This window comes from Condylura cristata, unplaced genomic scaffold (genome assembly GCF_000260355.1).
Source record: "Condylura cristata isolate star-nosed mole 26May11 unplaced genomic scaffold, ConCri1.0 scaffold00004, whole genome shotgun sequence".
Taxonomy (NCBI): domain Eukaryota; kingdom Metazoa; phylum Chordata; class Mammalia; order Eulipotyphla; family Talpidae; genus Condylura; species Condylura cristata.
The window spans coordinates 53,193,548-53,217,722 of NW_004567105.1; the positions used below are offsets into that span (position 1 = coordinate 53,193,548).

The following is a 24,175-nucleotide window of genomic DNA, read 5'->3' on the forward strand; positions in this document are numbered from 1 at the left end:
CTGAATGAAACATCTCATTTCAAGTGCTTTATGAAAATATTTGATGAAGTTAATAGATAATCTAAGAAATTCCTTCTAGCAGAGTTGATTTGATTTCAGAAAAGTCTTAATTTGAAATTAATTCTGGTAATGATTTGAATATATTTTATTTTCTTAGCCAAATATGTGCTATATGTTTTATTAATGACAACTTATATGTTTTAAAAGGTTGCCAGTTTTTGGTGGATTGTGAGAACAAATTAGTGATTTATGTTCAGTATTTATTTTTAGTGAAATGTCATGTAATGGAATGAAATAGGATAGTTGAGAATGGGATAGAAAAAAACACTAAAGCTGTGATTTTTAAACTTTTGAATGCGACCCACTATTTTAATCATAGTCTGATAGTAGCCATAATTGGCCCCACTGAAAATTCCACTTTAAATAATCAATTAATTTGTCATTTTTTATTTGACTTTTCTTTTATTTTTGGATTTTTAAATGTCTGTGCTTGCCGTAAAATCTTTCTCTCTTTAGCCTCTTCCACCTGAAGACAGTGATTAGTTATGGATGAAGGAAATAAAGCCATACTTCAAATTTCAGCACATATTACCAGGGACATAATTTTAGGGGAGGGTATATTTCATTTTGTAAAATTTAATTTCATCTTGTTCCTTCCATATACTTTTCCATGAATAACCTTAATACTACTGTTTGACATTAAATATTTTTACTGAGATTAATAGATTCATTCAGAAAGTAAGTACATAAAAGTTGTTAAACTAATATTTAAAATTCTGGTCCTACACATTTTATTTTACTCATAATTGCATGCCATAGTTAAGAATGTGTGATCCTCTGACATGTACATGCTGATATCTTTGTCTATTTCAAGTACAAAAAGATGCTGAAGAATTCTTATTTCACATGTAGTCTTTCTCCTAGTATTATTACTTATGTCTGTCATCAATAACTGTAGCATTAAGTCAAGCTAAAGACAGAATTAAAGAAAGTTAAAATGTTAAAGATTTTCTCATTTCTTGGAACCTTTTATAACTTTTTTAGTTCCAAAATAATGATGCATCTGTGAGAAACTGATTAAAATGCCAACAATAGTCTATTCTGAGAATGTCAAGAATGGAGCTATCTTACTTGATATTAGTAATAAGTTTTCAAGTCTTGTGTCTAAGCCTTAATTTAAGTGGAATTGGGGGAATGGAAACATTTATCAGTGGACTGAATAAACTTTACCAGGTATATCAGAAGTATTTCTAATGTCACTGAGTCCTTTCAATTAGAAGCTTAAGTTTTGTCTTCATGACAAGGGTTAATGACTATTGTTGACAGAATTGGTTGTTGCTATGTACTTATTTGTTGTAGCTACATTAGTTTAGGACTGTTGAGGCAGAGTTTCTCTTTATCGCAGCAGGCTTTATCAAATTCAAGTACTGTATCTCATCAGAATAATTTGGATCACATGCTTATTGTCAAATCAGTAACTGTGGTCAGTGGAACAAAATAGTGCTTGGCCAGGTGTCGGTCCCAGGTGTCTGCATCCCCAGAATTGAAGGAATCACAAGTTCTCCACAGAACAAAATGGGCTTCCATTACCAAGCCAAAATTTTGTGTTGATGCTGGGCAAGAAGGAAACAGAAGATGCTACTACAGATGTCTTAGTGTGACTGCTTAAACAACTTTGATATGTTTCATTTTAAAAACCAGTAAAGTTTTCTTCCTATTATTTCCATCCATTTAAAAGTATGTAGTGAGGGCCCTTACTGATGGCACAACAGGTTAAAGTGCAGCGCTCTGAAGCTATAGCAGCCACTGCAGCACAAGTTTACTCCCTGGCTGGGAAGGTGACCCACATGGCATGGGACTTCTCTTGTCCTGCCCTCTGCTCCTCTTAGCAGTGCATTTCAGTCAATCTGCCTGTTCTCTGTTGAATCCTTTATTTATGCATACTGTTCTGTATGCATAAATAAATAAATCTTTAATTAAAAAAAACACAAGAGGCAACAGAGATATATCCTTTAGCTTCACTCAGTATGTATATTTATGCCTGATTTTGACCAAGTGTCTAATATTTTATTAAATGATTTTCATCGGTCTGAGTAATAAACAGGTGATTTGACTTGGCGGATTACAGGTGCTATTTTTAATACTTAGTGTTCTCTGGAGGGCTTCCAAATAATAATAGCATCTTTAAAAGCTTTGAATTCCCCAAGGAGTAATAAAATTGTGCTGAGTATTGTCTGTGATAAATAACACATCTCTCTTCTCTTCCATATTTCTACTTGAGAAAGCTCCAGATTTCCTGACATTATCTGCAACTTGATTTAGGCTAGTGAAGGTCGATACTGTTTTGTTTGCCTCCTACTGTCTGTGTTCATATTGGAATAATGAGAATGTGATAGACTTAAAAATATTTAAAATGAGGGAAAATAAAAACATGAACATATCAAGAAGGATCACTTTTAACATAAGCTAAATTCCTGTCCTATAAAATAGAAATGGGTTATGTTTTTGTGTGTTTTGTTTGTTTTTGATCAGTGGAGTCAAGAATTTGAAGAACCAAGTTTCCTCAGTTGAAACCTGAGAAGCCAAAAGGAAAGGAAGCACAGAGAAGTTAAAAATGTTGCATTACATATTATCTTGAGACCCTATTGTTAACTTCTATTGTGAGACAACAACAGCAAAAGCAAATTAGATAGGTAGTTTCACCGAGTTCTGAGTTTCTGAGAAGGTAGGACCCTGGTCAGTACTCCAGGCTTTTAACCTAATATCTTGAAAAGCAACATACTGGGATAAGAGAAAACTGGAAATGAAGAAGAAATAGACTAGCCTCAAGTGAATGAAGATGATCTGTCACACAGAGAATAAAATCAGTTCAGTAGAAAGCTAACACTCTCTACTAGTATTATTGTCCTCAAGAGCAGTTAATGTAAAAAGCCTGAATGTAGACAATAAGCAGGGCAAATGCTGCAAAATTTCTCCTCCTAAAAATTTATGAGGACCATTATGAATACTAAAGACTGATGATTCCCAAGCAAGGAAATGTGTTTAACTTAATGTAGCCCAATATCCCTTTCACTTGGTAATACCCATTAAAGGAATTCACCTTGGTAGAGGTTGATGTACATTTTTTCATCCATCCATTTGTCCTTTTACTTGCTTATATGCCCTTATGACACAGATTACAATTCTATTGCTAAATATTTCTTACTAAAGAAAACATTTACCAAATACATCTAGTTAGCTGGAATGAGAAAACAAGACTCTTCTGTTCAAGGTAACACATTGAAGTTAAATTTTCCTAACATAGGGTGAAGTATTTAGAGACATGAACCTTAATTTTCTTTCTGTCTCAGTTGTACTTGTTACTTTGAAATTATTGTTTTGCACACATTTAGGCTATCGAATTGCATATGGTGAAGTGTTACCAAATCTGTAAGATTGTGTTTACTTTTCATGAGAGAAGAGAGACATTTACCAGTTACCAAGGTTAAAACATACCAGCGTCACTTTCAATAATTACTGAAGAACCAGGCTTAATTATAAATAATACTACATGTATTTTAGTTTTAGCTCATTTCATTTAAAAAAATTAATTCTTGCTATACAGTGCACATGGTATTAGGAAAATTTGCCAAAACTTATTTTCATAGAATAGAATAGAAGTCTTGCAAGGCATGCACATTGTTCTATCTCTTTAAATTTGTTTTAAATTTAAGCATACAGATGTTATGTCCTTTAGCATAGAATTTTATCATGTCTTACTCTTTTATACCAGCTATATTTATAACTGCATCTATATAGGTATCTTAGAAAAATATGCATATCTAAAAGGTGACAGAAAGTACCTTCAAAGACTTTTATCTTAAATATTCTAAAAAGTCCCACAACCATATAATTTTGATTTTGTAGTAAATTTGCATGATCTGTATACTTCTTTGGATAAAATATCTAATTTTGTTTAGTTAGTTGTAATTATAAAGTTACATTTAAATTATAAAAGAATAAGGAATAATCATTTCTAAATTCAATTTTTTTTCTACATTAGTTGCTCAAAAATAAAAGTAAGGTTTTCAATATGTTTGACTACATTTACTTTTTTAACAAATAAGCACTGGAGCATAGAGGAAGATGGGAAATCATCCTTGCTTTCAAGAAACTCACCTACACATCAGAGAAAAATAGCTGTGCATACTTAGTACTAGAATTATGTTCCTGAGGTAGTAGGTGGGAGTGGAAACACCTGAGGGGGAATTTTCTCCCCTAAGGTGAGGGATATAATTGAGGACTTCTGGAGAAAGTAACATTTAAGCTGAGAGTTGTGTGTTTTATAGTTCTAGTGCAGCAAAAAAGTCAAGACAGGAGGGCCTGTGTTACCTTTAGTTAATTGAAAAAACTCTAATTGTAAGTAGTCTTTTTATGGTAGCATTTTAAATTATAGACAGAAAAGAAGAAAATAATGTCTTTTTTCAGGCCTTCATTTACTTTCTGATTAATTTTACTGTTTTTTCCTCTGAACCCATACAGAGCCACATTTGAATGATCTTAACCCATTTTAATATCTGATTTAACAAGATGTTTTTAAAATTTTATATGAAATATGTTTTGGGGCGAGGGTAGAGGTAGGTGTGGGAAAGAATGTGAGACTAAAATGTGGGGGGGAAGGGAGGGAAATGCACGGGACTATGGTGGTGGCACAGTGGTGATTTGGTGATGGGAGACCTGCGGGGATTACAATCGAGATGGAGAAAAAAAATGTGCAAAATGATGTAAAAGTAAACTTTGTAATAAAAAAAAAAACTGCAAAAAATAAAAAAGAATGTGAGACTAGTGAGTAATCCCAGTTTTGTTGAATTGACTAACACACTTATGACACTTCTGTGACAACTGTCCTGTCCAAAGGTCAGATAATGACAGCTATGTTTGCCCTTCTGGAGTATCCTTAAGTCTTTTTTTTTTTTTTTGTAGAACACTGACAGCAAAGGCAATGGTCTGCATTTGTTTCTAATGAAAACATATTCCAATGAAAATCTGGACTTATATTACTACAGAAAGTTAAGAAGCATCCTGAGCTTTGTTGCAGCCCTTTTATTTTAAGTCCTTGTTTTATAACTGGTCAGCACTATGCCTCTAGTTACCAGCCTGGCCTCTGTCAGTGTTTGAATTGGTAATTTCTAAGGTATTGTTGTGACAGATAGCAATTATTCTTGATTAATTAAATTAAGCAGATATTTTTTTTCCTTTGGCATTTTTAAAAAAGCTTTATTTATTTATATATACAAGAACTGGGGTACAGATCAGAGGTGCAGGGGTGAGAGGATTCACTAGAGACAGAATGGGGAGCAGAACAGGCAGATCTCCTGAAATACACTGTAAAGGGGAGTAGTAGACAAGGCAGGAGAAATGGTTCAGTTCCCTGGCCAGCAATCCAACTTGTGTTGCATTGGTTAGCATCATAATGCTGAGCTTTAACCCACTGCACCACCAGGGAGGGCCCTCTCTGGCATTTTAAGTGGTACTTAGGATCTACTTGGTTTAGACTTACACTCCAAAGAGATGAAAACATTTGATGTTAATGCTAGAACAGAGAAAATTCCTCTCAAGGTAGAGTCAATAGGGTAAAAGTTCCACAAATAAGTGGCCTACAGAGAGGGTCTGGGCAATGATGGTAGACCTGAAAGCCCTACCACTTCCTAGTTCAGGTTTGTTGGAGGTTCCTGCTTTATGTGATAGGGTAATCCCTAATTCCTCATCTAGAACCAAGAACCCCTTTTATAATGTTCTGTATTAGAAAGATTAGGTCTGTCATTAACACAGTGTTTATAAAGTAAAAGATTAAAACTTTATCTCAATTTTCCTTAACAAAAGATCTATACTGATTATACACACAATCAAACAAATATTCCAGATGGGCTTGAGGTGATCATGCTACCATAGTGAGGAACCATAAGGCAACAGAGGTTGATGTGTAGTTCCCTGTAGTCTGACTTAAGGTGACTGTATGTATTCCCATTAGACTTCTTGAAATATTAAAAATAACTCAAGTCCCTAGACATAAGAATGGAAATCATAAAATACCTGAAAGATGGGCCAAACACTATACGACATACACTTCAGCGACATCTTTAAAGATAGAGCACCCAATGCAACGATAGTGAAGGCAAGGATAAATAGATGGAACTACATCAAGTTAAAGAGTTTCTGTACAGCAAAGGAGACATTGCCAAAAACAAAAGACATCCCACTGATTGGGAAAAAAAAATTCTCACACAAAACTAGCAATAAAGGATTGATCACAAAAATATATGGAGAACTGATGAAACTCAACAAAAATAAACAACCCCATCAAAAAATGAGCAGAAGAACTGAAAAGACACTTCTCCAAAGAGGAAATGCAGATGGCCAACAAGCATATGAAAAAATGTTCAACATCACTTGTAATAAGGGAGATGCAAATTGAAACTACAATGAGATACCACCTCACCCCGGTAAGAATGGCACATCTTCAAACAACTAGCAACAACAAATGTTGGCAAGGATGTGGAGAAAAAGGAACTTTCCTGCATTGCTGGTGGGAATGCAAATTAGTACAATCACTATGGAAATTGGTTTGGAGGTTCCTCAAACTGCTAAACACAGAGCTTCCCTCTGACCCAGCAATCCCACTCCTGGGTATCTACTCAAAAGACAAAAAAACAGTGATTCAAAAGATACCTGCACCCCCATGTTTATTGCTGCTTTATTCACAATTGGAAAGATATGGAAACAGCCCAAATGTCCCAAAATGGATGACTGGATTAAAAAGGTGTGGTGCATATACACAATGGAATATTACTTAGCAATCAAAAAAAACCCAAAACGATAAACTCATGCCTTTTGCAGCAACATGGATGGAACTGGAAGGGATCATGTTTAGTGAAATAAGCCAGAAAGAAAAAAAAAGTACCAATGGTTTCATTCATAGTGGAGTGTAAGGGGTCAGGGAAAAAAGAGAGCGAGAGAAGCAAATGTAATAAAGTAAAAATGAGAAGAACAACTATGAACCAGAGATGGGAAGCCCACGGAGATTACAACTGAGATGGAAAAATATAAAGAATGATGTAAAAAATAAATAAATAAATAAATAAAACTCTGGTCCCCAGAAAAAAAAAACAATAAAACAAACATCCATTTACTTGAACTCCTAGTGTGGTGTTTTCTTTCTTCTATCTAAATTAATTCTAATTAAAAGGTATGTTTTTTTTCCTGATATTTTTTGTTTGACTAAGGAAGTAAAAGTTTATGTTTTCAATAATTTTCATGAATATTTTAATTGAATTAGCAAAAAACCTTAGAACAATTGATTAGGGCATTTTATATGGTATTAGAAACCATTGGAATACTTTAGTTGAATTAACAGAAAAAAACCTTGGTGTTACTATGTAGATAATGACTGTTAGAAACCTCTGGGTTCAAACTTCCACTAAGGAATTATAGCTGTTTTGGAGATTACATATTGAGTCTCTACTCTGAGGACTTGAATCTGAATATACTAGAAAAGCCTGGCTTCTTAAAGTTTGATGTTAAAAAATGTATTATATAATATTTATATTTGTAAAAAATATGTTTGGTGGATGATAAGTTAGACATTTATGGACCTGCCATCCAATTTAAGAGCTATAGCATTACCCTCCACTCATGTGTTCCTTCTCTAGCTCATTCCCTGACTTTCTACTGTAACAGAACCATTGTACTGAAGGAATGGTGTCTATTGGTGACTTTTCTACTTATCCTTCTTTTGCTTTTCTTTTCTCATATAGTTATTTTGCCATACTTGTAGAAATAAGGAAGATACATTTTGACTTTTAGTTTTAACAGTGGCAACTATATGTCATGTCATATTTTGAATGAATTTTGTTTGTCATGTTTGTGTTGGTTGGAAAGTGTTTTTGAGGACATGATTGCTTCCCTATGATTACTCTGAAACTATTTGACTATCTAAGTATTATCTAAGTTCTGTCTTATCCTTTTTGGAAAACCAAATTTATAACTACATTACATAGTCAAAAATTATCGTATAATTGTGATCTTTTCTGGTAATTTATTGTGGTATTACCTTCACCAAAGGTTGTTTTTCTCATAAATATCCAAAACATTCTACTCCTTTGGTAAAGTATATTTCACCATCATTATTGAGCCCCAAACTGGAGAATTGATAAAATATTCTTGAGTATCCTTGGTTTTGTGGTTTGAATGCAACTTTACATAAACAAATCATGTCCAGTGTAACTTAAAACAACCAGAATAAAAAGACTTCTTTAAACTCTCCAGAGCCTATTAAATATTATTTTTAAGGCAACATCTTTTCTTGCCCTTCATTTATGAATGTTTGGTCAGGAAATGGTCATAAAAAGCTTTAAGTCCCTATTAAATAATGTGTTCTTAAAAGTAGCTGCCAACTGTAAATACCACTGATATACATTCATGCATATGATAGTATATAAATAACAAGGAAAGCCTAGCAAAGGTCAATCAATTATGTATAGGTCAGAATCCTTTCCAGCTGAATTGAGTCATTTTAACAAATGACATCATGTGTCCTTTGCAGTCTACTATGAAATGTGGCTTGAGTCATTGTAGCTTGGCTTTTCTCTGGGTTACCAGGATGCCAGTGGTAAAGTTTTTTTTTTTTTTTCAAGATTTATTTATTTATTTGTACAGAATTGGGGTACAGGCCAGAGATGCAGAGGGTGAGAGGATTCACCAGAGACAGAGTGGGGAACAGAACAGGCAGATCTACGAAGTACACTGCTGAAGGGAGCAGTGGGCGGGTCAGGAGAGGTCTGCCTTGCCATGTGGATCTCCCCTTCAGCGTGCAGGCAGGGATCAAACTCATGCTGAGGTGGCTTAAGCTTCTTTGTGCTGTGCTTTAACCCGCTGCTCCACCAGGGAGGGCCGCCAGTGGTAAAGTTTAATAAATAAATGTATTGGAAACTACAGGAGCAGATTTACATAATTAGGGTTTAGTGATGAAGGTTTCTTATTTTGGAGAAAACTTTGGGCCCTTGCCACCAACTTCTAGTTTCTTATCCTTCTTGCTTGATTTTTCAAAAAGAACTTGAAGTCTCCAAAGTTGGGAAAAAGCCAGGTACTTTTTACATAACTACAGTGGATTGCTCCATGAAACTGCCAGTTGGGAATCAATGACTCAATGCTAATATATCTGCTACCCTTCTAATCTCTTTTAACTTTACCATTGCTCTTTGGAATGAGACAACTTGGATCCTACAGATTTGGTTGCTAATTTCTACTTGATCTGATGAGGGATAGTCACTCCAGATTGCCAGATTCTAGCGTACCTCATAAATTGGGTGTTGTATAACTTGGGAAGGGATGTTGGCATTTTCTAAGTGCTACAACAGTATTTTGAATATAGCTTATAGACCAAGTGATAAAGGAGCTGCCAAGTTGAGTCTCCAGTCATTTCTGATTCATCAGGTCTTGAGGAGGCAAATCTTACTTGCCAGAATTTTATTGTGATTTTCCTTCCCTTTCAGGATTATTTTAGATACATTAAAAGTTGTTGACCTTTTCTTTTAAGTGGAATGACTTAGAATGAAGGACTTAAAGTCAAATTTGCTGTCATATTTTATAGGCATTTCTGTTTGCTTCTGAGTCATTGGAATGAGAAAGGCTTGGACACTCCTAGCAAAGATGAAAATGATTTTATATTCTAATGGAGGACAAACATACCAACAGACTGCCATAATATACAATAGTAGCTACTTCAAGAAGACATGTGTGAACCCAAGTACGATTGATATTTTGAATTTTTAACTATTGTATTATTTTTATTTATGTATTGGAGCTTAATTGGCTGAGAAACATGCCTATAATTGTTTTTAGATTAAATTAATATATTTTCAATTGAGGTAATATTTGGATACCCCCATTAGGTATTGTCAGCCATAGTGCACCTATGACCAAATCACTCATAGCCTACCACCATAGTCCATTGTGCATCTTTCCCTCTTTGATCTTACCCCTGCCCAATCCCATCCACCTCTGGATAATTCAGGTCTGTAGTTAGCTTTAAAAGGTTAGTCTTTACGTTTGTATTTCTCTTATTCTTAGTTTTGTTACTCTCTGTCCTATATATTAGTGATACCGTCCACTATTCATTTTTCTCTCTTTGATTTATTTCACTTAGCATTACCCCTTCCAGCTCCATCCAGATCCCTGGCAAATGACATGGGTCTGTCTTTTGATCACTGAGTAGTATTCAGTTGTGTATATGTGTATCATCTGTTTTAAGCACTTTGTTTATGTAATTAAGCTATAGTAACTACTGCTTCAGTAAACATGTGAGTGCTTGCCTATACTTACTATCTAGGCATATTGAACTTTCAGTTTTCAAGATGTTTTCTCTTTGGTAATTCAGAGGCAATGTGGTTTCTGTGCTGTTGGAGTCACCTTTGTGATTTTATGCACAACCCTAAACATTAATTCCCTTTCATTAACATTTCCCAGATTCCAGAGTACTCTTTGTTGACTATGTCTATATGGAAAGTAAAACAAGTGATTAAAAGATGAGTAAATAGGTCAAGTTGCAGTAATTTCTTGCAGTATCTAGATAGATGATTGCCCTGTTTTGTCTTTTTTCCCTGCTGTCATAGTTGGCTGGGATTATAACCTGTGGTCATGAACTGATCAACTGATTCTGTTTGATACAAATAGATAACACAAAAATGGGCTGATTAGACCAATCTGCACCTTTTAATCAGGACAAAAATAGCACCATCCTGCAACTTCTTTTGTATTTCATTTTATAAAACTTTCCCTATACATAAAGGTGCTAAAGACAGGAGGTTGTGCATGGAGGGTGTGTTGAACTATTAATGTTGGCCAGACTTTTACTCTTATTGTCTAAATATAACCATTGTCAATGTATATGGTAATTCAGTATGCCTGTTGCTTTCTTTTTGTGATATGTTTTCAGACCTTTTGTATAAGGTTTTAATAAATGAAAACCTTAATAATAACATGAAAAGATTCATGTTAATAACATGAATGAGGTTTTCATGTTATTAAATATTCTAACACGTAATTTTCAATACTTGTGTAGTATTTTACTTTATAATTTACCATGTTAATTTGAACTATCTTTTTATTAAATTGAAATTTAGGATTTGCAGGCTTTATTATTGTAAATGATGTGGTGATGAACATTCTGGTTATTATATCTTTTTTCAAAATTCATTTGACTTCATTTTTTTTTTCACTTTGCATTTTCCTTTAAGGAGTTTCTAAAAATCTGACAACAGATAGGATATAGATAAATAATTACAAACTTAACTTTTCTCTTTACATAAAGTATGTGTACAGTAATTCTTCAATAACTCAGATCAGTTAGATTATAAGATGCAAACTCTCTTAGTGATTTGACAAAATTAGAGAAGCAATTGGTAAGCTCACAGAGAGAATAGGGAGGAGAGATGGGATCTATTTCTTATAGAATCTTTTTAACTGGATCAATTAAAATGGCTTAAGGAGTTAAGCAGGAAGTTTGTAGATAAGTTGATTTTCAGTATCTATCCTGACTTAATATATTTTTAGGTATTGTGTTTCTTTTCATGCAAAGGGTGTCAAATACGAGCATGAATGTAACTTATCTCCCATTCATCTGTCAGAATGTGTTGTAGGAATGTTGAGTTTGAAAGTCTAGTGTCCACATCAACTAACAGCAGAGGAGTTTGATTTCCAGCAGAGTAAAAAAAGAGAAATGTTGACATTCCCTTTACTTCTGTCCCTTCATTGCAATGGTTTTTGGAAGTCATTAGTGGTTCTTTTCATTTTTTGAGAGCTAAGAGTGTATCAGCAAAGTTGAGTAGAAGGCCGAGATTTCTGGTCCTTGCTGAGTACATTAACTCTTATAATAGGGTTTTAAATGTCAATGCTTTTCTAATGTATATGAGAAAACCTAATATAGAAGTTGGCCCATATGCTTATATTATTATCAAGCTATATGCTTCTTTTTGTAATGTTGCAAACAAAGGTTATTTTTTATGGTAAATATTTTATGGCCTGCTTTCTGTTATCTGTCAGACAAATTGAGGTTTATGGAAACTGATGTTAAAAGAACAATATTGACCTTAGTAAATCATTCATCATATTGCTTCTACTGTTAGTGGTTGTCCAGTTGTAGCACATATTTGGTAATCACCACTTTTAATTCTCTATTCTAGAGGTTAGAATTGGGGGTTACCTCTTCTCCTTTAATTTTTTAAAAATTGGGTTATTGTTATTGTAGCTATTTCATTTCCTATTAGTTCCTCCACCAGAGGGGGCTTGTGGACAGAGAGAAGCAGTGATATTTAATAGTTTATTGCTTTTTGCTTTGTTTCATTGTGATTTGTAAGGATTTTCTTCAGTTGCTTAGATGGATTTTAGGTATTCTACTTACTCTTCTTCATAAAATAAGTTATGATTTTTTTTCTTTTTTGGGAAGTGACCACATAACAGAACAGTTAACTGGTGATAATGGCTTTTCAGAATACTTTTCTTGGGCACCATGTTGATCAGATACCATTAGGGGAACCTAAAAGCAAAAACAAGCATAACCACTTAGTTTAATCCTAGAGCAAACACTAGACTGTGGAATTTATCATAGCAGCATAAATCATTTTTATGGGCCAAATTGGATTCAAACATTATCATTTGATCGACTCAGCTTCACTGACATTATGATCATCTATGGAATCTTCATGTTTTGATCCTTCTGCCTAATTTTGGCCAATACCTATAATTCAGAAGCTTGATTAATATAGAAGATACACTTTAGGACTGATCCACCTGCAGGGTATGATGGGAATGGATACATATTGGGACCTGGCCTGGGTGAGGACACTTAAAGGAAAGATTCTGCCTTAGGATCAAAAGAAGTTCACCTTTGTCAAAAGGGAATCTGACAAATTATAGGTACTTGAAACACAGGTAGTATGTAATCTTAGCTTTAATACCAGATGCTTGTTGTGATAAGGAAAAATTTCTTATATGGTGGTGACAGTTTTTTCAATATTTTCTCAAGTTTTTCCATAATAATATGGTACCAAATTTGGTTTGGGAGGAGTCAGAAAATGAATTAAATTGAATTTTTTTTGAAACTTGTTTGCTGAAAAAATTCTAATATTATGGAGAATAACTTATCTTCTTGTTTTAGATTTACAAACTTAACTGGACATACACCTACCCTTATCCCTTTTCCCCAAGATTCAGAGATTAAGAATTTCCCTTCTTTAAAATAGCTTTTGAATTATCCCTTCACCTTTCTATTCTTTTCACCATGTGCTATGGCATCCACTAGCCACACGTGGCTATTTATATTCAACTTAATTAATTTTTAAAAAAGATTTATTTATTTATGTATACACAACTGGGGTACAGGCCAGAGATGCAGGTCAGTGAGAGGATTGACCAGAGACGGTGGAGAGAATAGACAGTCTGCTGAGGGGGAACAGAGGGTGGGTCAGGAGAGGTCTGCCATGCCATGTGGATCACCTCCCAGGCTGGAGATAGAACTTGAGCTACAGTAGCTGTGACCAGCTTCATGGTACTGCACTTTAACCTGTTGCATCATGAGGGAGGACCTGGACTAAATTTAAATTAGACAGAAAATTTAATTCTTTAGTCATAGTAACTTTGTTTCAAGGACTCATAGTCTCAAATGGCTAATGGCTAACTTATAGGACAGCAAAGATAAATGCTGCTGCGTATAGCTGTTTGGATATTCTTGACTACCTCCTATGGATATTGCTTCCCTATCCAATGGAAATGGTTTTATTTCTAAGTGTCTAGAGTAGAGTTGGTATCTTCTTTCATTCTCATTGTCACTTTTACACACTATTTCCCTCCCATATACTCAGAAGTACTTTTAAAATATATACCATCTGACTATCCTTACCTATTCCTCTGTATTATTGAAGATGTTAATCTGCGACACCACTTTATGCCCATTACACTCCTACCACTAATCTTGGTGAAAACATCCACATAGAACACTCGTATCTGTCCTTTCAGTTCTTTGAGTTTCTTATTTATGAATGTCACTGTACCTTCTGGTTATTTCCCCAGGACAGTGGCTTTTTATCTAGGAAGTACCACACTCCTATGAAATGTTTTTGAATGGAGGAACGCTATGAGCCTTGAGAGGGCAGGAGCTGAGGATGCTAAATATTATTCAGTTCTACACAATGAACAATTATTTTCACCCCAGATGTCATAGAACTTTTGTGAACAGATACTGTGCTAACCTTCAAAATGGGTTTCTGAGCATCCTTCTTTGACCACTACCAACCACCTATCTTGCCAGGAATGTCACCTCATTTGACACAAACATTCCTACTCTATAGTTCTTTGATCCCTTGTGGTTTCCAGTCTATTGACCTACTACTGCTTTGATGCACCATTCATCATCCCTGTAATGCCCTACTTCCTCTTTCCTCAGCTTAGGTGCTGTGATTTAATTTCTCTTTTGTTATTCTCGCTCTCTCATCCACATCTGGTATAGCCTGAACCTCACTTCTGTCCTCTTTGGTTCTGAGTGTGGATGAAGGAAGACTACAAAACTCATGTGAACTGTCTTCCTTTTAATTTATGTCCACAAGTTTCAGGTAGACTAGAGCAGGCAGCCCTCCATTATTTACCCAATACTACTACTCTCTCAGACAACTATTTTTACACCAGCACAACTATCTGAAATCCCCACCTTCCTGCCTTCATTCTTCCAATTAGCTGATTCCTTCACTTTATATTATTTTTGTGGAAATAGAAACAAACAGCAAACTCCAGCAAATCCACATTCTGGTCTCTTTCTGTACTTACTAATTCCCTCTATTTTTCCAGTGTGCACGACCTGTTTAAAATCCTGTTTTAAGCTTTCCACATTATCAGAATTAAAACCAATCTCTGACCATAGCTTCAAGGCCCTTCAAGATTTGACTTCCTTTATGCTTTTTCACCTCATCTCATATCACTCTCCTTTCCTACCTTCCAGTCTAGCCATACTTGGTTTTCTTACCGTTCTTTAAATATATCAAGCTTAGTCTTACCTCAGTATCTTTGTATGTACTGTTGCTTTTGTCTGGAAGTTGTCCCCATCCCCTCTCCTCCTCCCCATGTATTTCTGTTATTTGCCTCCTTGTCACACTCAGATGTGTCTGATAAAATATTATTTCCTTGAGAGTCCTTCCTTGACCAACTAGCCTATGATAGAGAGCTGTCCTCTCTTAATATTCTCTTTCTCCTTACCCTGCTTTATTTTCTTATCACTTCCTGATATAATATTACAAAAAATTTTTGTTAATTTGTTGTTGTCTGAATATAACTTTCATGAAGGTAGGGGTTTTGCCTGTTATGATTGCTTCTGTATTCTCAGAGCCTACTCCGTATTTGGCAGTTAGTATGTATTGATGAAGCATTTAATACATGTTTGATAAGTGAGCACTAAATAAATGAAGAATGGTAAAAGTGCTTGTATTTTGGCATGCTTTTATTAACAGTGAGCCAGCCATACAATGCATCTATTCTTTCACTGCTTTTCTCTGTTTGAAAGATTAGAAAACCTTTTGTATGGTGTAGTATAATAATCATTTGGCTTTCATTTGATATACATACATAATTTACATATTAATTTTGCCTTTGTTCTTTTCTCATTAGCCCATAAAAATTAAAAGAGACTATTACTCTGCTGCTATATGAGCTTTTATGATGTCATATCAAAGTCTCCATTAATTAAATAACAAATTAAAATCTGATTCAATGACAATATCTTTCAATTACAAATCATCTACAATAAGGAGCACAATGGCAGATGTGGGACAGTTGTAGCATTAGGACTTGCCAACCTAACAGCCAGATGTGCTTACTGACACATTGAAAATTAAGAGCTAACACGTTAGGTGATCATTTGGTACCAATGACACTAAGAACAGAACAGAGTTGATTTCAGAAAAAAAGACAAATTCAGACACTGTTATTAGAAAGCACAGCTCAGTTACCAAGTTGTCATTTACTTTATTTATAATGTTAATTGGATAAATCCACAAATTAACAGAAAAAAATAATCACATGAGTCTTGTCTTATATTTCAGCTTGCAAGACACTGACATACAGGGTAATGTTTAGATTTCTTATATAGCCAGACCTTTATTTAACTAGAGTGTGAGTTGGAGGGGAAGTAGCAGTAGTTAAGAAGGATTGGGAAGAAAAGATTGTACTCTCTAAGAGATAATGAGGAAGAAAAGTTTAGGAAAGGAGACAAGAAGAAAGTTGCAGCTGCCATTATTGAAAAAAGGGGGAAGACAGGAGTTTAGGAATATAAGGGAGAACCATAACTCGTGGCTTCCTTTAGATTCATTTTATAGATTAATAAATAAGAGTATTGTAATGATCACCTTTAGATGAGTTTTTTTAAAATTTTTAAAAAAGATTTATTTATTCGTACAGAACTGGGATACAGGCCAGAGATGTGGAGAGTGAGAGGATTCACCAGAGACGGAGTGGGTACAGGACAGGCAGATCGACGAAGTACACTGCTGAGGGGAGCAGCGGGCGGGTCAGGAGAGGTTTGCCTCGCCATATGGGTCACCTCCGGGGCAAGCGGGATAGAATTCATGCAGAAGTGGCTTAAGCTTCTTTGTGCTGTGCTTTAACCCGCTGCGCCACCAGGGAGGGCCTAGATGAGTTTTTTAATATTATTTTTGTAAGTACTTATTGCCTTATAATTTCAAGAGTATGCCATTGCTAATATGTCTAATTAATTACTGAGAATAACTAAATTTGAAGAACACAGCAGTGCTTGCTTTGCTATGCAGGACTTAGTACTTTTAGATAACTCCAAACTTTTCAATTTGATGCTTGAAATAAGGCCAGATATATGAAAAATCATAGGAAAAAATGATTAATTTTATCTTTCAGTAGACAAAACATTCTTAAATTGGGGGTAGGGAAATAGTCTCTTTATAAACAGTTTTCAAGGGCTAGCCCTACTAAAAATAACTGTATAGGAAGATTGAAAGAAAGTAGGTAGAAATTGATGTAACATACTATGTGAATATATTTAAAAATAACACTGGTGACAATATATTATTGATAATATCAGACAAAATGTACTTTGAAACAAAAAGTATTTTTATAAAGAGAGTTATTTAATGATAAAAGAATAACTCACCCTGAACTTGTTATTAACCCTGAACATACACTATATATGTCAGCATCGTTTCAAAGTATATAAAGTAAAAACTGACAGAGTCATTTTGAAATATTGGGAACATGCATAATCTTAAAAGGATTTAAAAATATTTTCTCTCAGATTTCTACACATTACAATAAAAATTAGACTTAAATAATATTACAGATTAATTTGATTAAATAGACTTATGTAAACATACGAACGCCAATAACAGATAATGTATATATACCTAGGATGCCTTAACACTGATAAATGAAAATTATATTGACAACTTTCTTTATTTCAAAGGGAGAGAAAATTGGGAAGCCAATAACCAATAGAGATCAAAAACTCCATGAATTTGGAAACTCAGAATCATACTTCTAATTTATTCTTGAGTGAAAGAAGTGATTTAAGAGACCAGTAAATAATTCATTTTAAATCTTGGGGGATATAATTAAAGATATACAAAGAAAGGGGCCCTCCCTGGTGGCACAGCGGATTAAAGCACAGCACTGAGAAGCTAAAGCCATTTCAGCATGAGTTCGATCCCCACCCCAGGAGGTGACCACATGGCACAACAGACCTCTCCTGACCTGCGCGCTGCTTCCCGCAGCAGTGTACTTCATCAGTCGGCCTGTTCTGCTCCCCACTCTGTCTTTGGTGAATCCTCTCACTGCCCCTTCACCTCTGGCCTGTACCCCAATTCTGTATGCATAAAAAAATAAATCTTAAAAAAAAGTATACAAAGAAGGACATTTTTAGATTCACAGATGTATACATTAGAAATGAAGAAATACTGTTTATTTGTGAGTTAAACATCCAATAAAAGAAGTAGAAAAGACTAGCAGAGTTAAATCCCAATTAAGAAGGAAGATATAATACAAAGTATTACAAAGCAAATATAATAGATTGTAAAGAAATAGTAGAGATCAACAAAGGCAAAAGGTGATTCTTTGAAAGTTTGCATACTTAGCAAACTTGATCAATGAGAGAGAGAGAAAGATAAAAGGGACTTGTATAGGCAATAAAAGGTGAAAAGAATACATTTTCAATAAATTTACAGTGATAATTTGAAAACATACCTTATAATAAATCAGGTTTCTGGTATGCATAATGATATGCGCATTTTAAGCTCCTGTCAGAAGAAACTGAGAAACTAGATACTAGCTGAGTTGAGTTGAATTTGAATCTGGCTTCCTGGAATAGAAAAGCATGTCTCCATGTAATAAAAAGTTGGATATCTATAATATATTGTAATTGGTGCAGGCTTACATTTTCACGAGGGAAATGAATACTAAACAAATAATTACACAAATAGATATTTAAAATTTTAGTAAGTGCAGTATAAGAAAGTAGAGCATATGTCAGGGAACCAAATTTTATTAAGGCCAAGGGCAGACTAGCAAAGGTTTCCTTACTAAGTGACATTTAAATTGTGATTTAAATTACAGCTAGGAATTATTCCAGCTGGGAGGTGATGCAAGTCCAAAGACATAGATCACAGACTAGGAGGGTAGAAAGGTGTGAGATTCGAAATTCACAATTGCCATTGGAAAGTGGTGAGGATTTGTACAATTGATATACACTAAATTCACACATTTCTATAAAGCACAAACATAATTTCTTTCCCTTGTTAATAGCTTTTTGTAAATGCTTAATATAATCTGCAGAGAAAGTATAAAAACAAGGATTGGAAGTTAATAAAACAACTTCATTCAGAATAATAATTGCTTTAAAGAAGCAGATGCAGAGGGAACATCTGCAGCATCCATCGCTTGTTAATGGCAAGCAACACCCTTCCTGAAAGGAAGCATAAAGGTAGCCACAGTCATGAGTTTCTGGTTTGTTTATTTAAGTGTCAGTTTTATCTGGGATTGAGCTCTTAGTTATAAAACATCTGTCAGAAAATTGTGGAAGAGGAACTTAGAGATGTCATTCTGATGAAGCAGTGGTTGGATAGTACTACTGAAAGTATTAAGTGGGAGGTGTGAAGAAGTTTGGAAACATACTGTCCATCACAGCAGCCACTAACTGCAGGTGGCTACTGAGGACTGGCTATGTGTTTGAATTGAGACACGCTAGAAGTGTAAACTGCATACCCTATTTTGAAGACAGTTTAAAAGCAAAGAATCTAAAATAGCTCAACACTATTTTATATTGATTACATGTTGAAATGATGAGATTATAGGTATATTAAATATAGTAAAATTATAAATAAAACATAATAAAATATCATTAAACTTAATTTCACCTTTTTGTTTTTACTTTTTTAAATGTGACTGCTAGAAAGTTTAAAATTACACACATGGTTGACATTATTTATCTATTGAGCAGTGCTGATTTAGATACTTTTGTAACAATTTGGCATTATCACAATATCCAAATCCATTTTTATTGTATTTTATAAATTTGTCATCAACTCACAACACATTAGAAGTGAAAAATACCTTCTATTCACATTGCTTCACAGATAGCTTGTAAAGAATCAGTTTAAACTATTCATGGTTCTAAATTATGTTCCACTTAGGAAAATACATATTTTATCTTTTTCTGGTAGCTCTTTGACATATGCTAAAGAAGTGACTGTAAAATGATGCTACTGTTTGAGGATGAGAAAAGCAATTGGCAAAATTATTATTATATAACATTCAGATTTGGCTGTATTTATTTTCATTACAAAATTAGTGTTTTGGAATTTAAAAAATATAGTAAAAACTACTTTAAAGCATATATTTTAAAAAGTCTAATTGAAGGACTAGTTAGATGTCAAGTAGGGATTATTTTGAGTATTTTAAAAAGCAAGGTGGTAAACTTCATACCTCACATTAGTTACATCATAGCATTGTTAATGTACTTAAATAATTGTCTTTCTTAGGTTTACTTTTATAAAATTGACTCATTTTTGATCAGAATGAGGTAGTTAATATTGGACATAGAAATAGGCACATGTGAGCTTGTGATTTACAGGCCAGTTTTTCTCATCAAAACCTGGGCAGAATCATTTATTTTAAAACCAATATTTATTTTACAATGCGAAGATGGAGCAGATTAAAGGGGTGTAAAACCATGATAAATCACCCAATCTTTATCCCGCAGAAAATCTTTTAAATGGCTCTTAAAATAATGGCAGTAAAACTGTCTCACAGAGTTTATATTTTGATGGTTTTCTGGCCTATGGTATAGTCTTATAGATTAAAATCTAATTAACAACCAATTATAAGAATTCAGATGTGCTCTATGTGATTATTTTTCTGTAAAAAGTTAAATGTGTTTTTACCCTCAGTTAAGTTTCTGATTTTTGCTAGTCTCACTCATAGGTAAAGGGGATCCAGTCTAAAACTTGTTAACTGTTTTAAATCAAAGATGCTAGAAATGAAATTTTTAGTTCTTTTATTTAGTAATCAATTTCTATTTTAACTGTTTAAGAACTTTCATATTTTATTTATTATAGATTGATATACAATATTGGACTTTTAAATAATTACCTCTTTTTTGGATATGATTCCTAGTGTTTATATCTTAGGTTATAATAATTCCTGTAGTTAAAAATAATAGATATTTTCCTTAATACATTTTCATAGTATTCTAATGATAAGTGAAATTATGTACCATAGAACCTTTGAGCAGATTAAAAATTTAAAGGGTAGAAAATATTTAAAGGGTAAGAAATCTGTTTGTAGTCATGGGGAGACTGTGTTCTCTTGACCAATTGGCATCATATTGTGGATGGCATCTGATTATGAAAGTTCTGTATCTAGCTAATTGTAGACTCTATCTATGTCAGTGATTGGCATACCTTTTCTGTGAAGTACCTGAGACTAAATATTGTAGATTTTTGATCTGTGTTCCAACTATTCCACTCTTATTAGTAAGTGAAGAAGGCTTCAGGCAATATGTAAATGAATGGGTGTGTGGATACCCTGTGAGTCAACAATCCTATACTTAGGAATGTTCCCTAATGAAATTATCAGAGGTTTTGGCAAAGAAATGTAACAAGACTGTCCAATGGTATTGCTTCATGACATAATAAATTGTTTATGAGCTCTTGTTAAATAAAAGAAAGGCAACAAAACAGATTTTAGGGTATGATGCTAATTTAATATAATGTATGTGTGTATTTAGTTGGGATCATGTGAAATGGCCTATGATCTACTTTTTAAATCTGAAAAATGGCAACTTAATATGGTCATGCACATGAATGATTATCCACTTATAACTTTCTGGGTTCAAAACCCAGAATAATATCTGTTCTACTTTGTTACATATGTTCATTTGCTACAATGCACATCTTTTAATTTGCAATGTGAAAAAAATGAGATAGATCTTTGAAGACAAAGGAAAAACATTGACATTCAAATTCTGAATCACATATAGTGTCATAAACCTTTAGTGTAATGGGTGATCTCTAGGAACAGGGGAAGTTCCAGGTTCCTGGCCCCACCCAGAAAGAGGGTGAAGCTGAGCAGAGAAAAGAGAACAGAAGGAATCAGAGGAAGAAGGAAGCAGAATGGAGAGCCAGAAGGAGACCTGAGGAAGCCATATGGAGCAGCAAGTATGTGATAAAGAAACCGTACTTGTTTCTTGGCCCTGGACTGGTTGAAAGAGATGTGGGTGAGAAACCCATGGGGAGGTTGACTATGGCAGTGTTTATATTGATTTTGATTGTGCTCTTTTCCTCCCAGACTTGTCTCGCCATTTCTGACCCTTTTCTATGGGTCTCAACTGTGGCGGGCCCCCAGGCCTTGTTTTGGGCCAATCCCTTTTGGATTGATTTTTGCCCACGAGGGGATGGTTAACTTAAGGTGTTTGATTTAGAAGTTATATTCTTTGTCTTCTGTATTGTATAATCACTGTATTAAGTTCCTTTTCATTAAAGTCTTATATGTTTTTTCTGAATGTGTAGGGTGGCAGAACCTATTTAGAACAGGTGGGTTTGGGGATTCAGGGGTGCCCCTCTGTCCTTACCCTGTAACATTACCTCAATTAGAAAAAATATGTTGGCTTGACAATGGAAATTCAGGAGGAGTGAACATGTCATATGCAGTTCTATTTGAATTCAGGGCTCCTATGCAAAACTTGGGCTATTCTACCTGCATGGCCATTCCTGTATGGCCGTAGTTCATAGAGCTATAGCCAGCTCATTGCCCACTTTCTCCCATTGTTGACTCTATCTTGCTGCTGCTCTTTAATACTCATTTAATCAAATGAGCTACTTTTGTTCAGATTCCTCATATATCAAATTGCTGTCCAATGAGAATTTGGATTTGCATGGAGAACATCTTCAGGAAGGGAATATACAAGTCATTCTGTTATCTTTGTGACTGTCCTATTGCAAACTATAGACCGTGATATTCTGATTTTCTTCCTTGGTCTTCTGAGCTTGTTTGATACATTCTACCTCCTAAGAAATGGATTTTGTCCCTTCCTGGTGGTGCAGTGGGTTAAAGCACAGTACTAAGAAGCTAAAGCCACTTCAGCATGAGTTTGATCCCCGCCCCAGAAGGTGATCCACATGGTGCAGCAGACCTCTCCTGACCAGCCCGCTGCTCCCCTCAGCAGTGTACTTTATCAGTTGGCCTGCTCTGCTTCCCACTTTGTCTCTGGTGAATCCTCCCACTCCCTCTGCACCTCTGGCCTGTACCCCAGCTCTGTATAAATAAAGAAATCTTTAAAAAAAAGAAATGGATTTCATGCTGTGTGCTGAGCATACCAATTCACAGGGGGCTAAAACCTTGTGAGGAATCCTGTAAGGTATTGGTAACCTTTATTCTCACCTCTTGGGAAAGACCCCATTGCCCTTCTGCAGATATTATGTATTTCTGTGCTGGAAGACACTTGACTCCTTTTCCTGTTTGAGACTTTGCTGCTTTCCAACTCTCAAGTCTTGCTATTCTTTGATTTTTCTCCTCTAGCCCTTGCTTGCTTGTTTTCCTTATTGCTTCTTGTCATTTGACTGCCCTTGCTTGCTTGTTTTCCTTATTGCTTCTTGTCATTTGACTGAAACACAGTGGGTAGAGACTGGTACACAAGCTGGGTATTTAGCTTTCTCCTGGAGTTTTCATTGGATGACATTGATTTCTAGTGCAAACGACACTCAGCTTTCTAGTAGACTTCTAGAGAAAGAGAACCCCTCAGGCCTGCTGTGAAGCTGGAATCCCCTTGTCTCAACAGTAGATCCTGGTGTCAATGTGAGACTGCGGGACATGCCCCTGATGCTGGGAGCTTCTTGCAGTGACAATCAGCTTGAAGAAAAGCAGTGGACTGTTTCTCCACCTGAGGGAGGTAGAAGTGTTGTGAGCTCACATGTTTCTCTCATCAGACTCTGAAATGACATTTCACTGTATTTTGATGCAAATGTTAAAGCTACATATGAGGTGTAATTTCTGCTTCATTTGGAATACAAGTCAGAATGATCATATCTCCATTAGAGAAAATGAAGACACCTCTGTGTTTGACACCACTTTGTTAAAGAGAAAGTATTTTCACAGGAGGCAAAAGCTACTGCTGATTAGAACCCCAAATCAAAGATTGTTTCTACCCAAAACTCTTACATTAGTTTCCTTTTCCATGAGTTATTGTGTGTCTATGGAATTTACATTTCTTGCTAAATATTTACCCTTATTTCTTTTCTAGAAAGTGAGAGAAAATCCTAATTTAAAACACATTTTCTGTTACTTCAGAGGCCGTTTGGGGATGGCAGTTCTTTGTACTTAAAGAAATTTCCCATAGCAATTGATAAAACTACTTACAGAATTTGAGCCCACACACTTGAGAAAGATTTAAGTCTGAAAATTTGAAAGACTTCAGCTCACAAAGTGTTGAGTGCATCACTTTATTTAGCTATAAAGTTAAGTCATTTTTAGAAGTCAAGCAAATACATTTGGGTGTCATCAATGAGTCAGTCAAGAACCTTAAGGGAGAGGAATGATGTTAAGGAAAATAACATTTTATTTTTTTCTTTGCATTTGTTGT

The 24,175-nt window shown here is 34.8% G+C and overlaps 1 protein-coding gene across 7 annotated transcripts in view; it reads left to right on the forward strand.

The window, feature by feature from the left end:
* The window catches only part of FHIT (fragile histidine triad), a 1,224,031-nt gene that overhangs the window by 221,402 nt on the left and 978,454 nt on the right, over positions 1-24,175 (forward strand). The window contains exon 1 of one of the 7 annotated variants that reach the window (XM_004676020.2): positions 9,763-9,784. The exons of the other annotated variants lie outside the window; for them this stretch is intronic. The gene's annotated coding sequence lies outside the window, so the exon portion shown is untranslated. Of the gene's footprint in view, positions 1-9,762; positions 9,785-24,175 lie in introns of those variants that run through there. 7 annotated transcript variants of the gene reach the window in all.